The sequence below is a fragment of the Halichoerus grypus genome, chromosome 8 (assembly GCF_964656455.1).
Source record: "Halichoerus grypus chromosome 8, mHalGry1.hap1.1, whole genome shotgun sequence".
Lineage (NCBI taxonomy): Eukaryota > Metazoa > Chordata > Mammalia > Carnivora > Phocidae > Halichoerus > Halichoerus grypus.
In genome coordinates, this window is record NC_135719.1 from 97,137,968 (window position 1) to 97,150,486 (window position 12,519).

General features: G+C 35.9%; 1 protein-coding gene across 9 annotated transcripts in view; it reads left to right on the forward strand.

The window, feature by feature from the left end:
* LRFN5 (leucine rich repeat and fibronectin type III domain containing 5) overlaps positions 1 to 12,519 on the forward strand; it is a 258,300-nt gene that overhangs the window by 39,262 nt on the left and 206,519 nt on the right. The window lies entirely within an intron of this gene.

Here is a 12,519-nt window from a genome sequence, read left to right on the forward strand (position 1 = left end):
AGCATCTTGTACTCTGAAGTGAAAGGCTGAGGAAGATATACAAAATTGTAAATAATATGACATAGGTGTTTTGAATGCTAGGTAAAGATTAGAGAAACATAATTACCTGGATTAAATCACCAGTCATTTAAACACAAATAATTTGTTATGCCTGTATGCTGTTATTTCATACTTCTTTGTCACAGTTTATACCATATATTTTAGCAAAAAAGTAATAAAAGTGGATTAAAAGCCTTACATAATCAGTATGAAACAATCACAATAAATGTAGTATGAAAAATACATTTTAACTGATTTATAATTGAGGAGCAAAATCTAGTGCTTAGGGAAATCATATGTACTTTTGACTCTCCAGTTGTTTTATTGGTAAACTAATATAGGGTTACACAGGTATGAATTGGTAATTCCTTCATAAAATAAAGCAAGAGGAAAATATACCAATCTGAGTTTAAAAGCATTCTTAATTTTATTACATTTTTCACAACACTGTGAGTAAATAATGATGGAATAGAAACTAAACAATTGTAACCAATGGAATATTGAACGCATACTAGTACAATTAAAGATATATATTTTGATTTATGCAATATCCTTTGAAAACATTGAGGTGGAAAAATATTTTAGAAAATATTTCCTTTCATGGTATCTTTGAAACTAAAGTACCTCCCCAACAGATTATGCATATTAGTTTCTAAATGTTCTGGTATATTTGAAAATCAACTGCTTTTGCATGATTGAGTTAATTCAAGATCCTCGTTCCAACTTCAGTAGCTTCCCAGGATGCCCTAAAAATAAAGGTGAATTTAGTAATGTTGTTGCATTTTCCTCTATAAATTATCTTCCCTAGGCACACTCTCTCCTTCTCCACTGGGACACACCACACACTTTCTGCTTAAGTTTATTTACTGTTAATTCCATATATTCTTTAACCCTCTGCTTTAGATGCTCTAGTGTTCTCATATTTTCCTACACAGGAAACCATTATTTTCCTCTCTCTGCCTGTGCTCAGATTTTTCCTGGGCATGGAACACCTTTGCTTCTAATCTCTACCTGTCAAAGTCTCAAAGTGAATTCTTCAGTATTCCAAAACTAATCTTTTCCTTCTCAGAACCACTATAGCCAATGCACGTTTTGGCAAATTGCCCCATATAACAGATGGTGATATAAAAATAAATTGCTAATGTAGAAAATTGAAATTAGAAGTAATTAGGATATTTTTCTTGCTTGAAGTCACTGTTGAAAATGAAAGTGATGTTTCATTTTTGATACTATTCATTGCTTTGTTTTTGCAAACCTCTGAGAGCTTTAGAATTAACAGATACTCTAAGATCCTGAAAGTCCTATAAAATGATTGTAACCAGTTTTGATAGTTCAGATACTTCATGTGTGAATTTCAGATTTTCCAGAAAACTTAAAACCGTGTGTCTTTACAACATGCATGCAGGCAGAGTCCAAGTGTTATCAATTGGTCATTGAATCTTTTTTAAATAACGTAACTTTGGGACACCTGGGTGGCTCAGTTGGTTAAATGTCTGCCTTGGTCCAGGTCATGATCTCAGGGTCCTGGACTCAAGCCCCATGTTGGGCTCTCTGCTCGGTGGGAAGTCTGTTTCTTCCTCTCCTTCTATGCTCGCACTCTCTCTCCCTCTTGCTCTCTCTCTCAAATAAATAAATAAAATCTTAAAAAAAAACCATAGCTTTATGTTAGAGCATATAGAATGGATGAAAACCATTTATGTTGCTTTCAGTAACTGTTTAACACTATCATGTAACCAGAAATATAGTTTCTTTGACTCTGCTTTTTAATGCTTCTGTAGCATAATGACTATGAAATATAAATTATATTTTATAATAGATAACTATATATAACACATAATCTATAAAATAACACATATCCTACTATACACAGTATGCCATCCGTTTCATTACATATCATGAACCATATAGATATAGAACATACTATGGCAGATTGGGGTAAGCAGAGAGAGACAAAGAGAGAGAGTATATGTATGTGTGTTAGAGGTTAAAGTTGAGGATAGTTTTTGAGCCCTGTGATGAAAGGGGGAACAACAATCATCCTAAGCAAAATGTATGTTTCTATCACATGTGTTTTATGTCCTTCCCCTGCTTCCTTCAACTTTCAGGCACTCTATTTGATAGTTTACTTCCCAGACACTGAGGACAAGAACAGATGGTAGCTGGAATCCTGGGAGAATGTTGGCTAAAGACATGGGTTATCTTTCCTAAAGACCACAAGAGCAGAGAATCTTAAAAATGAGATGAGAAGAAATTTCAAGGATCATCTTTACCATTCCATATTAAAGCATGATTTCTTTTTTATAGTCTCCTAAAAGCAGCTGTCTGGTTCCTTTAGAACAACCACAGCGAAGTAACTAATGTAATGGTTAACAGCTATTGCTATGGATCAGTCCAACTGGGTCTATCTCTTCTACCTTTGCTAGCTCAGAAAGTTTAATTTTTTTATGCTTCAGTTTCTTTGTAATACAGAGTTAGTAATAATACTTCAGAGTGGTTAAGGAGATTAAAAGAAATGATGCACTTAAAGTACAGCATAGTGCCTGGAAAAAACTCTCAATGCCTATTAGCAGTTGTTTTCATATGATTATATTGTTGGAGAGCTCATTAAAAAGTTTTTTCTCCATATTTTAAGACCCAAACAACAAGCGTGCTGCTTTTACAAGTTAGAAGAGTTTATGGTTTTTGGAAGCTATTCCAAATGAGAACCATTTAAGTACAGGTAACATTTCTCTAAGTCTTTTTGAGTCTAAAAATTCTAAGTTATTTTATCTCTTCATATGACATGATTTATCATTAGGACTATTCTCCTCTGGATATTGAGCATGTGTTAGTGTTTCCATAGAAACTCAATACAATATTCCTAGCAGACTGAGCAGGAGTCAAGCAAAATCATCACCACCACTTTCCTGTGTCCTCGGCTTCTGTTGCCAGTGGTGCTATTGCATATGGTGGCAGTTACATATTTCATTTTGAACAGGTTAAGTTTTCTTGTTATGTTGCGGCAATGACACATGAAATTTTCAGCAACATCACTGAAACCAAGTTTGTAGTCAACTCAAAATCTGAAATGATTTTTATTCTCTGTCCCTGTGATTGGATGCCGTTACCATGTTTCCTTCATCATGTATATTTGTCTTAGTTTAATTGATATTTTTAAGTCTTGGTGAAGAAATTTCCCTCTATGTCTATAAAAATAATTTAAGCCTCTGAGACCATCTCGTCTGTTGCTGAACTACAGCAAGTATTGCCTGAATTTCCTGGTGAGGATATTCTAAGGGGAAGGAGAAATAGTGCTCCCTCGACAAGGCAGAAATCTCAGGACACAAACTTCCTGTTTCTGTCCCATTTCCTAGGCTCACTTGCCCCTGTAACTAACCCCTAAAATACTTTTTTTGGCCATGTAAGATAATATGAGAAATCTGCCTGCTAATTACGCCCTGATGAGCTGGCAGCATCAGTTTACTTTGGGCTATTTTTTTTTTTTTTTTAATGTTAGTGGACCCTCAGTTTTCTTAGAAAATTTAGTTCAATTTAGTGAATATTTATTGAACATCTATGCTGTGAAAGACTGTGTTCCCTGTTATTAGGGGGCTCTCTCCTCACGAAGCACCTTTGATAATGGCTTTGGGTCTTAGGGCAATTTCGGGAGCTATCTTTGGTGGAAAAGTGGGAGTGACAGGAGGCTTCCCAATAGCCTTCAAGTCTAACTGACTTGGAGTTGGATCAAGGCACAGCCTGTGTTGTCCCCACCGTCGGCGTATATAAATTTACGCAAGGGCTGAGAGTATTCAAAGAACAGCAGGACTCCATTGGTTTCCCGGGAGTCTGTGAGGAAGTAGGAGACATAACTGGAAAGGTGAATTCGATGAAAGATTTTTGAAGTGTAAATGTCCATATTATCCTTTTGTTGTTATACATCCATATATGCACCTGAACATTAGCTCAAAGATTATTTTGGGAATTGACTCCCACCTTCTTTGAGCCCTGTCTCATCAACTTCTCCTGGTGTTTATACTGTTGTGGGCTTTATAACAAGTAGCTCCTCTCATCCTGTTATTATAATTTATGTATTTGGATAACATGAAGAGATTTTGATTCTGCGTATTCTAAAATGATTTCAGTTGTCACCAATCCCCATACCACAGGAACAAAAGATGATACATGCCAATGCCTGGTCTACATACCCAGACTATGGTTCATATATGGGCCTCTGGCCCCAGTTATCTGGGAAAGCATATCAGTCATCAGAGGCCAGACAAAGGAATTTGAACATTATTCTATGAATATTTTATGTTATGGAGGAATTTAGGCAAGAAGTAACATGACTAGCAATTTCACATGGATAGCAATACATAGGAGACAGGATGGGGGTTCATCAGGAGACTTGTAGTAGGGATGAGAAGAAGATGAAGAGGCCGTGGAGAAGCACAATCCACAAACACACTGGCAAATGAGGCAGGAAGAGAAAAGGAGGAAAGGATTAGTTGAAGGTGATACTATGGGTTTTTGTCTGATTAATTAATGGAAGAATTATGACTTTAAGAAGGGTAATAAAGGCTGGAGCATCTGGGTTATCAGGAAGAGGGTAAGTCCAGGTTTGGACATACTGATTTTAAGTTGATTTTGTGTTGCAAGTAGGATAAGAGCAGGGATTCAAAATATAAAATAGAAGTAAGAAGGGAGTTCAAAGCTGGATCAAGAGATTTGGGGTCAATCAGAGAAATGTTGAAGTGATTAAATGGATGAGCCTATCAATTGGGAACAAATTGAGAGGAGTGGACCAAGATGGTGGGAAGAGTGATGACAAATTCTGAACTGAGGGAATTTCAAGAAGAGTAAAAATTACATAGGCAATAGGAGTGAATATAATCATAGCTAATAAAAACTTATCTGTATTGGTATCTTTCTCTAGCTTTCCATATGGTTTTATCATTTTTTTAATAGGAGTACACTTTGTAGCTAATATACAAGCTACATTTGCATCATACTTAGTGGGGAATCATTAAGTCCATTATTATTACATCAAACAATACAGTAATTCTTGTTATTACCAATACTATTTAACAAGGTTCCAGAATGTGTCTAGCTGGCTCAATTGGTAAAGCATGCGACTCTTGATGTCGGTGTCGTGATTTTGAGCCCCATGTTGGGTGTAGAGATAACTTAAGAAATTAAAAAAATAAAATTAAATTAATAAGGTTCTGGAATGGAAATTATCATTATTGTTTAACATTGTTCTTGAAGTATACTGGAAAAAAATAGATGTTGGAAATCAAGAGTTATGTTTATTATTATTTGCAGATTATTTGTTCGAAATCTCCCCAAATCAATAAATACATTAAAAATACTAAGAGTTGATTCATATGCCTGGTCAGAATATAAATGTGTATGATTCAGGAGCTTACTTTTAAAAATCAGCAATAATCAGATGGAAATAAAATGCTTGTGTTGTCAAAATAGTAACAGAAGCATAATATACCCAAGAATAAGCTCAACCAGAATGTACAAGTACTTTATTAAATAAAACTATAACATTCATGAGGGAAACTTGACAAGATGAAAATAAATGACATTAACTCTCTTGGATGAGATGTCTTACTATTGTAAAGATGTCATTTCTCCCAAGATATTTTTATGCATTTATTAGAATCCCCCTACCACCCACTCCTTACAAAATGGCACCCTTTTTTGGAACATGACCAAATAATTCCCAATTTCATTTGAAGAATAAATCTGTACATTGAAAGAATAAATCAGGAAAATTATGGTAAAGAAGAATAATAATATAAAACTTGCACTGTTAACATGTCAACTTCTAACATGTAATTAAAATATTGATGAAAAAGATTGACAAGGAATTCAATGAGACTAAAAAGTTATTAGGGAAACAAGCCCAAGTAAATATGACAATCTACTTTTGAGGCTAGACTTTTTACAATCTTTTTTTTTTTTAAGATTTTATTTATTTATTTGACAGAAAGAGAGAGCTCAAGCAGGAGGAATGGCAAGCAGAGGGAGAGGGAGAAGCAGGCTCCCACTAAGCAGGAGCCCGATGCTGGGCTCGATCCCAGGACCCTGGGAACATGACCTGAGCCAAAGGCAGATGCTTAACTGACTAAGCCACCCAGATACCCCATAGAATTTTTACAATCTTGAGAAAAAAATAGATTGTTTAGTAAATAATGATGAGGCAATTTTATTTTATTTTTTATTTTTATTTATTTATTTATTTTTGTTGTTGAGGTAATTTTAAATTTGGAAAAATACTTAGGTAAGATATTTATTTATCACCATAGATCAAAATAAACACCCAAGTATTAAATATCTAACTATTCACTGAAAAAGAGGTGGATAAATTTTCCCTTGTAGTGCTTAAAAGCAAGAATCATTAAGAAAAAAAGACTTCACTATGTAAGCATTATTATTTTCTTTTTGATAAGAAACAGAAACAAAGTTAATAAACCAATGATATACTGGTTAAAGATATTTGCAATGCAGATGAGAAACAAAGGTTAAATATGTCCATGATATAAATAAAAATATGACAATATAAACAAGACCAACAATGATTAGGTGATTTATAATAGGCAAAATGGTCAGGGTCAATAACAATGAAGATATGACTAAATTCATTAGCAGTCACATATGTGCCCCAGGGCACAAATATGTGCAAGTCTGTGAGCAAATGGGAATTTACATGAACTCTTTGTTGGAGGATAAATTGATGGGACCTTTTGAAGGGCCACCTGACAGTATGTATAAAATTTGAAGATTAGCAAGCCTTTTATTTCAGAAAATCCACACTGAGAAATATCTGTTAAGAAAATAATTGGAAAAAAATATGGATTTACAGACAATATTATAAAGCAAAAAAGGAAAACATCTTCAATTATAACAATCATGGTTAACTTAGAGTACATTGATGTATACACATACACATGCACACGCACACATACATTAGAATGTGGTGGGGCTGGGCGCCTGGGTGGCTCAGTTGGTTGAGCAACTGCCTTCAGCTCAGGTCATGATCCTGGAGTCCCGGGATCGAGTCCCGCATCAGGCTCCCTTCTCAGCAGGGAGTCTGCTTCTCCCTCTGACCCTCCCCCCTCTCATGTGCTCTCTCTCTCCTCTCATCCTCTCTCTCAAATAAATAAAAATAAAATCTTTAAAAAAAAAAAAAGAATGTGGTGGGGCCATCAAATCCTTAAATTAACATGTCCACAATATGCTCTTAAGTAAGTATTATAGGCTACATGTGTAATACAATCCCATTAAGAAAAAAAGAGACAGGCAAAGGGAAAGGGAGAGAGACTTTCATATATAGTGGCTGGAAGTTGATACACCAACATCTCAGAAAAATGATACTAGGCCTATAAATTATCTTCATTTTCTACTTTGTACTCTTTTATACATAAAATAAGCATATATTAATTTGTGGTTGGAAAGATAAGACTATTTGTAAGTATTGTCTCATTTATTTAGACATGAAAACAGAAAATACATTCTGTGTTCAGCTCATGGAAAGGAATAAAATTGTGCAAATTGTTTGCTATCACAACACTCTCATCAATCCTGAGCAACCACAGTCAATTTGAGCTTCTTTAATGGAAACTTTTAATGAATGTTCAAGTTATGCTTTAATAATGCAACATCACTCAGCTGACTCTAGTAAATAATGTTGAGATCATTTTCCAATTTGGAAAATACTTAAGGTAAGATATTTACTTATCATCATAGATCAAAATAAATACCCAAATATTAATTACTTAGCTATCAACTGCTAAAATAAAATGAGGGGAACACATTGTCCTTTTGTAGTGCTCAAAGGCAAGAGTCATTAAGAAATACTGAGATTTCATTATGTAAGCATTACATTTTTCTTTTTGATAAAAAGAAATAAAAGCAAAGTTAATAAAACAAATGATATATTGGTAAAAGATATTTGCAGTGTAGATGAGAGACACCAGTTTAATACATCCAAGTTATAAATAGAAATATAACATTATTAAAAAAAAAAACCCTTCGAATGGAATGATCAAGTATTTAAAGGGAAGAAATAAGGTGATTGGGACTTAAATGATGTGATAAAAGAAAGTGGAGGGCCTTCAGATTATAGAAAAATTTGGGAGTTGCCCTAAAGAGTTTAGATTTTCAGTTTAAGTGCATTCCATTGAAGAGTTGGGGCAGGAGAGTAACTTGACCCCCTCAACACTTAAGAAAGATCACTCTTGTTCAGGAAGGAGGCAGGAAGAGAAGCACTGAGACCAAGAGAATTGCTGCAGCACTCATATAGGAAAGAGGTAAAGATGTATTCCAGAAGGGCTGAAGAAGTGGAAATGGAGAGAAGTCACTAAATTGGGGATATATTTTGGAAATATAGCTGACAGGTTCTGTTGAGTGAATCAGGATTGTTCAACTACTGGGTTGAGTATTTTTTGTTGTTGTTTTTGTTTTAATTGAGCTACAGTTGACATAATATATTAATTTCAGGTGTACAATATAATGATTCAATATTTGTATATAACATAAAATGATCACCACAATAAGTCCTGTCAATATCCATCACCATACATAATATGATTTTTTTCTTAGGATGAAAACTTTCAAGATTCATTTTCCTCCTCCTTTCAAATATGCAATACAGTATTATTAACTATAGTCATGATACTGTATGTTACTTTCCATTTTACAACTGGAAATTTGTACCTTTTGACCCCCTTCACTCATTTCACCTACCTCCCGATCTCTGGCTAAGGTAATAACCACCAGTCTGTTATCTATATCCATGAACTCGGTTTTTTGCTTTCTTTCTTTCTTTTTTTTTTAATTCTTATTTTAGATTCCACATATAAGTGAGGTCATGTAGTATTATCTGTTTCTGTCTGACTTATTTCACTTAGTATAATGTCATCAAGTTTTATCTGTGTTTTTGCCAATGGCAAAATATCCCATTGTATATATACACCACATTTTCTTTATCCATTTATCATTTGAACATTTATGTTGCTTCCACATCTTAGCTACTGTAAATAATGCTGCAATGAACATGGGCGTGCAGATAATCTTTGTGAGATACTGATTTTGTTTCCTTCTGATAAATACCCAGAAGTGGAATTGCTGAGTCATACAGTAGTAGTTTTGTTTTTAATTTTTTGTCTAATCTTGATACTGTTTTTCATAGTGGCTGCACCAATTTATATTTCCACCCAAAGTGCACAAAGTTTCCTTTTCTTTACATTCTTGCCAACACTTGTTATTTCTTGTCTTTTTGATACTAGCCATTCTGACAGGTGTGAGGTGATATCTCATTGTGGTTTCGATTGGCATTCCCCTGGTGATTAGTGATATTGAACACCTTTTCATGTACCCGTTGGCCATTTATATGTCATCTTTGGAAAAATGTCCATTCAGATCCTCTGCTCATTTTTTAATCATGTTGTTTGGTTTTGCTATTGAATTGTATTAGTTCTTTATATATTTTGGATATTAACTCTATCAGATGTGTGGTTTGCAAATGTTTTCTCCCATTCTATAGCTTGCCTTTTCATTTGTTGATGGTTTTCTTTGCTGTGCAACCAAGAGAATGGGAGAAAATGAAATGAGTGTTGTCTGAGCAAGAAGGATATGAAGATATGAAGAAGGTGATGAATTGTGAAAATATGATATGGTAGAGAGGAGGCCTCAGTGAGATCAGAAAATTGTTGATAAATTTAGAATAAGTGACCTGGGGGGATTAGATGTGATAGTCAGATAGGAGGTGTTGTTATCAGTTATGAGAGGTCTTTTGTACAACCATGTGCTTGGGTGACTGAGGTAAAGCTGAAGAAAAGATCATTGAGACAAAGGATGCAAAGAAATAAAAGGCCATTGTGGTAGATGGATCCTATCCTGACTTTTAATGTAGCTATGCATGGTGAGAGTATCGTTTGTGGATAGGGGGAGAGTAAACCGGGAACCAAAAATCATCAGTGAATGAGGAATATGATAAGGAGACTATCAAAAGGTGAGGACAACTAGGAAGGATATGGATTGGAAAAGTCTGATGACATGCATTTCAAAGGAGTTGGGGTTTTGAAAAAGGGAGGAAACAGTTAAAAAAATATCAAGGAGAAGCAAAGAGGACACTCACTCTGCTTCCACGCCTTTCTTACTCTGCTTATTTTCTTCCTCTATTTCTGTGTATTGGAAGGAAAAAAAAAACCAAAAACCTGTTCTTGAGAAGGGGAAGAGGAAGCATGTCTTCAAGAAGAGCCAAGTATCATAGTAATAAGTTGAAGTGAGTTTCAGAGAAAACTTAGAGTATCAGAGAGCAAGTTTTAAAGGGAATAGTAATAAGTCTTGTGGGGGAGGGTTCTTGAATACAGTAATTACAACAATTAGTGTTTTCATGATGGATGGATGAGGAATAGTTGTAATGCATCATGGTAATATCTCTGGTCTTTAGGGCTGGATGTTATTTAAGATATCAGGGAAGCTACCCCCGAGACTAGTGAAATTTTGTCAAGGAAGGAAAATTTGCAAAGACCATTCAGGGAAGTTGGTCGTAGTCTTGAAAGAATGAATACATGGAAAAGGAGGTGATTGAAGAAGGGCTGGACTCTGGGAGGAGAAGCTGGGAGGAGGAGAGTTCTGGATTTTTCCTGTGGCTGGAGGTATTTTTAAATCATTGTCGGGTATAGGTCAGTCAAGGTATCTGTCATATCCTGAATTGCTTAAATCAGTGTCTATACCAGCCACGATCTAATGGACCTTCCTATACAACAAAGGTTGGAAGACTAAAGGCTACATTACCCAGGCAAATTTCAGCAGAGTTTCTGTATGCGTTTTAGGTTCCGTTAATCAAATGGGTTTGGGTGAGACTTGAGTTTGGAACTGGATTAAGGGGAGGAAGGCACAGGGAAAAAAGCCATCACATTCTGCTGGTACAGATGGTGACAGAGACAAAATGGTTCTGGAGTTGGCAATTCCCAGCCCCAACATCTGGTTCTTGATAGTGGAAGGAGTACCAGCTCCTTTGGTACCCAAGGAAGAGGCATTATTTTTGGAAGCCCAGCCTAGAATCTGCCTCTTGGGCCCTCTCAGTGATTTTTTTAAAAAATAATCTCTACAACCAATGTGGGGCTGGAACTCACAACCCTGAAATCAAGAGTTGCATGCTCTATTGACTGAGACAGCCAGGCGCCCCTCTCTCAGTGATTTTTAAAACCATTTTATATCTTATAATAAATGTCCTTTGCTTATACTACTAGGATAGATTCTTTCCTTTCCTAAAACTCCTCCTCCTCAATGTAGATGATTTGCCTGAGGTTGGACACACAATCTAGTAATATATGGGTTTGGGGAGTTAAAAAGTATTAACTAGAATCATCAAATTTTCTCTTTTTTTTAAGAAATAAGTAAGTCAATTATGAGAGATAATGGATGTTACTTTTATAAGGTGAAACTCATTCACTGGATAATTGGGGAGAGAGACTCTTGAGCTGATGTGTAGTGTGTGTGCGTGCAGACGCACACACACACTCACATGTATGTAGAAGTATCTAAAATACTGCTGAGTAGCTTAGGAATACTATAAAGTGACTCTCGAAATGACATTGTTTTCCAGAATCAAGAATTACCCTCACCAACATACTCTTATTTTCTTTAAATTTTTTTCTTTTTTTCTTTCTTTCTCTTTCTTTCTTTCTTTCTTATTTATTTATTTTAAAATATTTTATTTATTCACTTGTCAGAGAGAGAGAGAGCACATAAGCAGGGGGAGCGGCAGGCAGAGGGAGAGGGAGAAGCAGGCTCCCCACTGAGCAGGGAGCCCAATGCGGGGCTCTATCCCAGGACTCTGGGATCATGACCTGAGCTGAAGGCAGATGCTTAAACACTGAGCCACCCAGGCACCCCTTTTTTTTCTTTTTAAAAATATTTAATTTATTTATTTGAGAGAGAGAGTGAGAGAGAGCACCAGAGGGGGGAGGGTCAGAGGGAGAAGCAGACTCCCCTCCCAGTGGGGAGCCTGATGCAGGGCTTGATCTGGGGACTCCAGGATCATGCCCTGAGCTGAAGGCAGACACTTTACCAACTGAGCCACCCAGGGGCCCCTCAATTATTTTCTTATTCACCCTTCTGTTCTCAAATAGAAATGTTACTTGAAACAAGAGTCACTCATTAATTTCTGAGGTATTTATGATATGCCTACGTGTGTCAGGCCCTAGGCTAGGTACAGAAGTAGATGCTAACAAAACCTATAATTAAATATGATGAGTATTATTGATGTGGAAATGTTGGGGTTTGGAGCAAACGGTCAAGAAAGAATTCTTGAGATGACTTTGATGCAAAAAGTGGTTTTATTAACGCACAGGGACAGGACAGGTGGGCAGAAAGAGCTGCACTGGGGTCATGAGGAGTGGCCGGCCCATTATATACTTTCAAGTTGGGAGGGGGTTTGGGATAGGGTAAGTCTCTAAGGAATTTTGGAAGCAAGGTTTC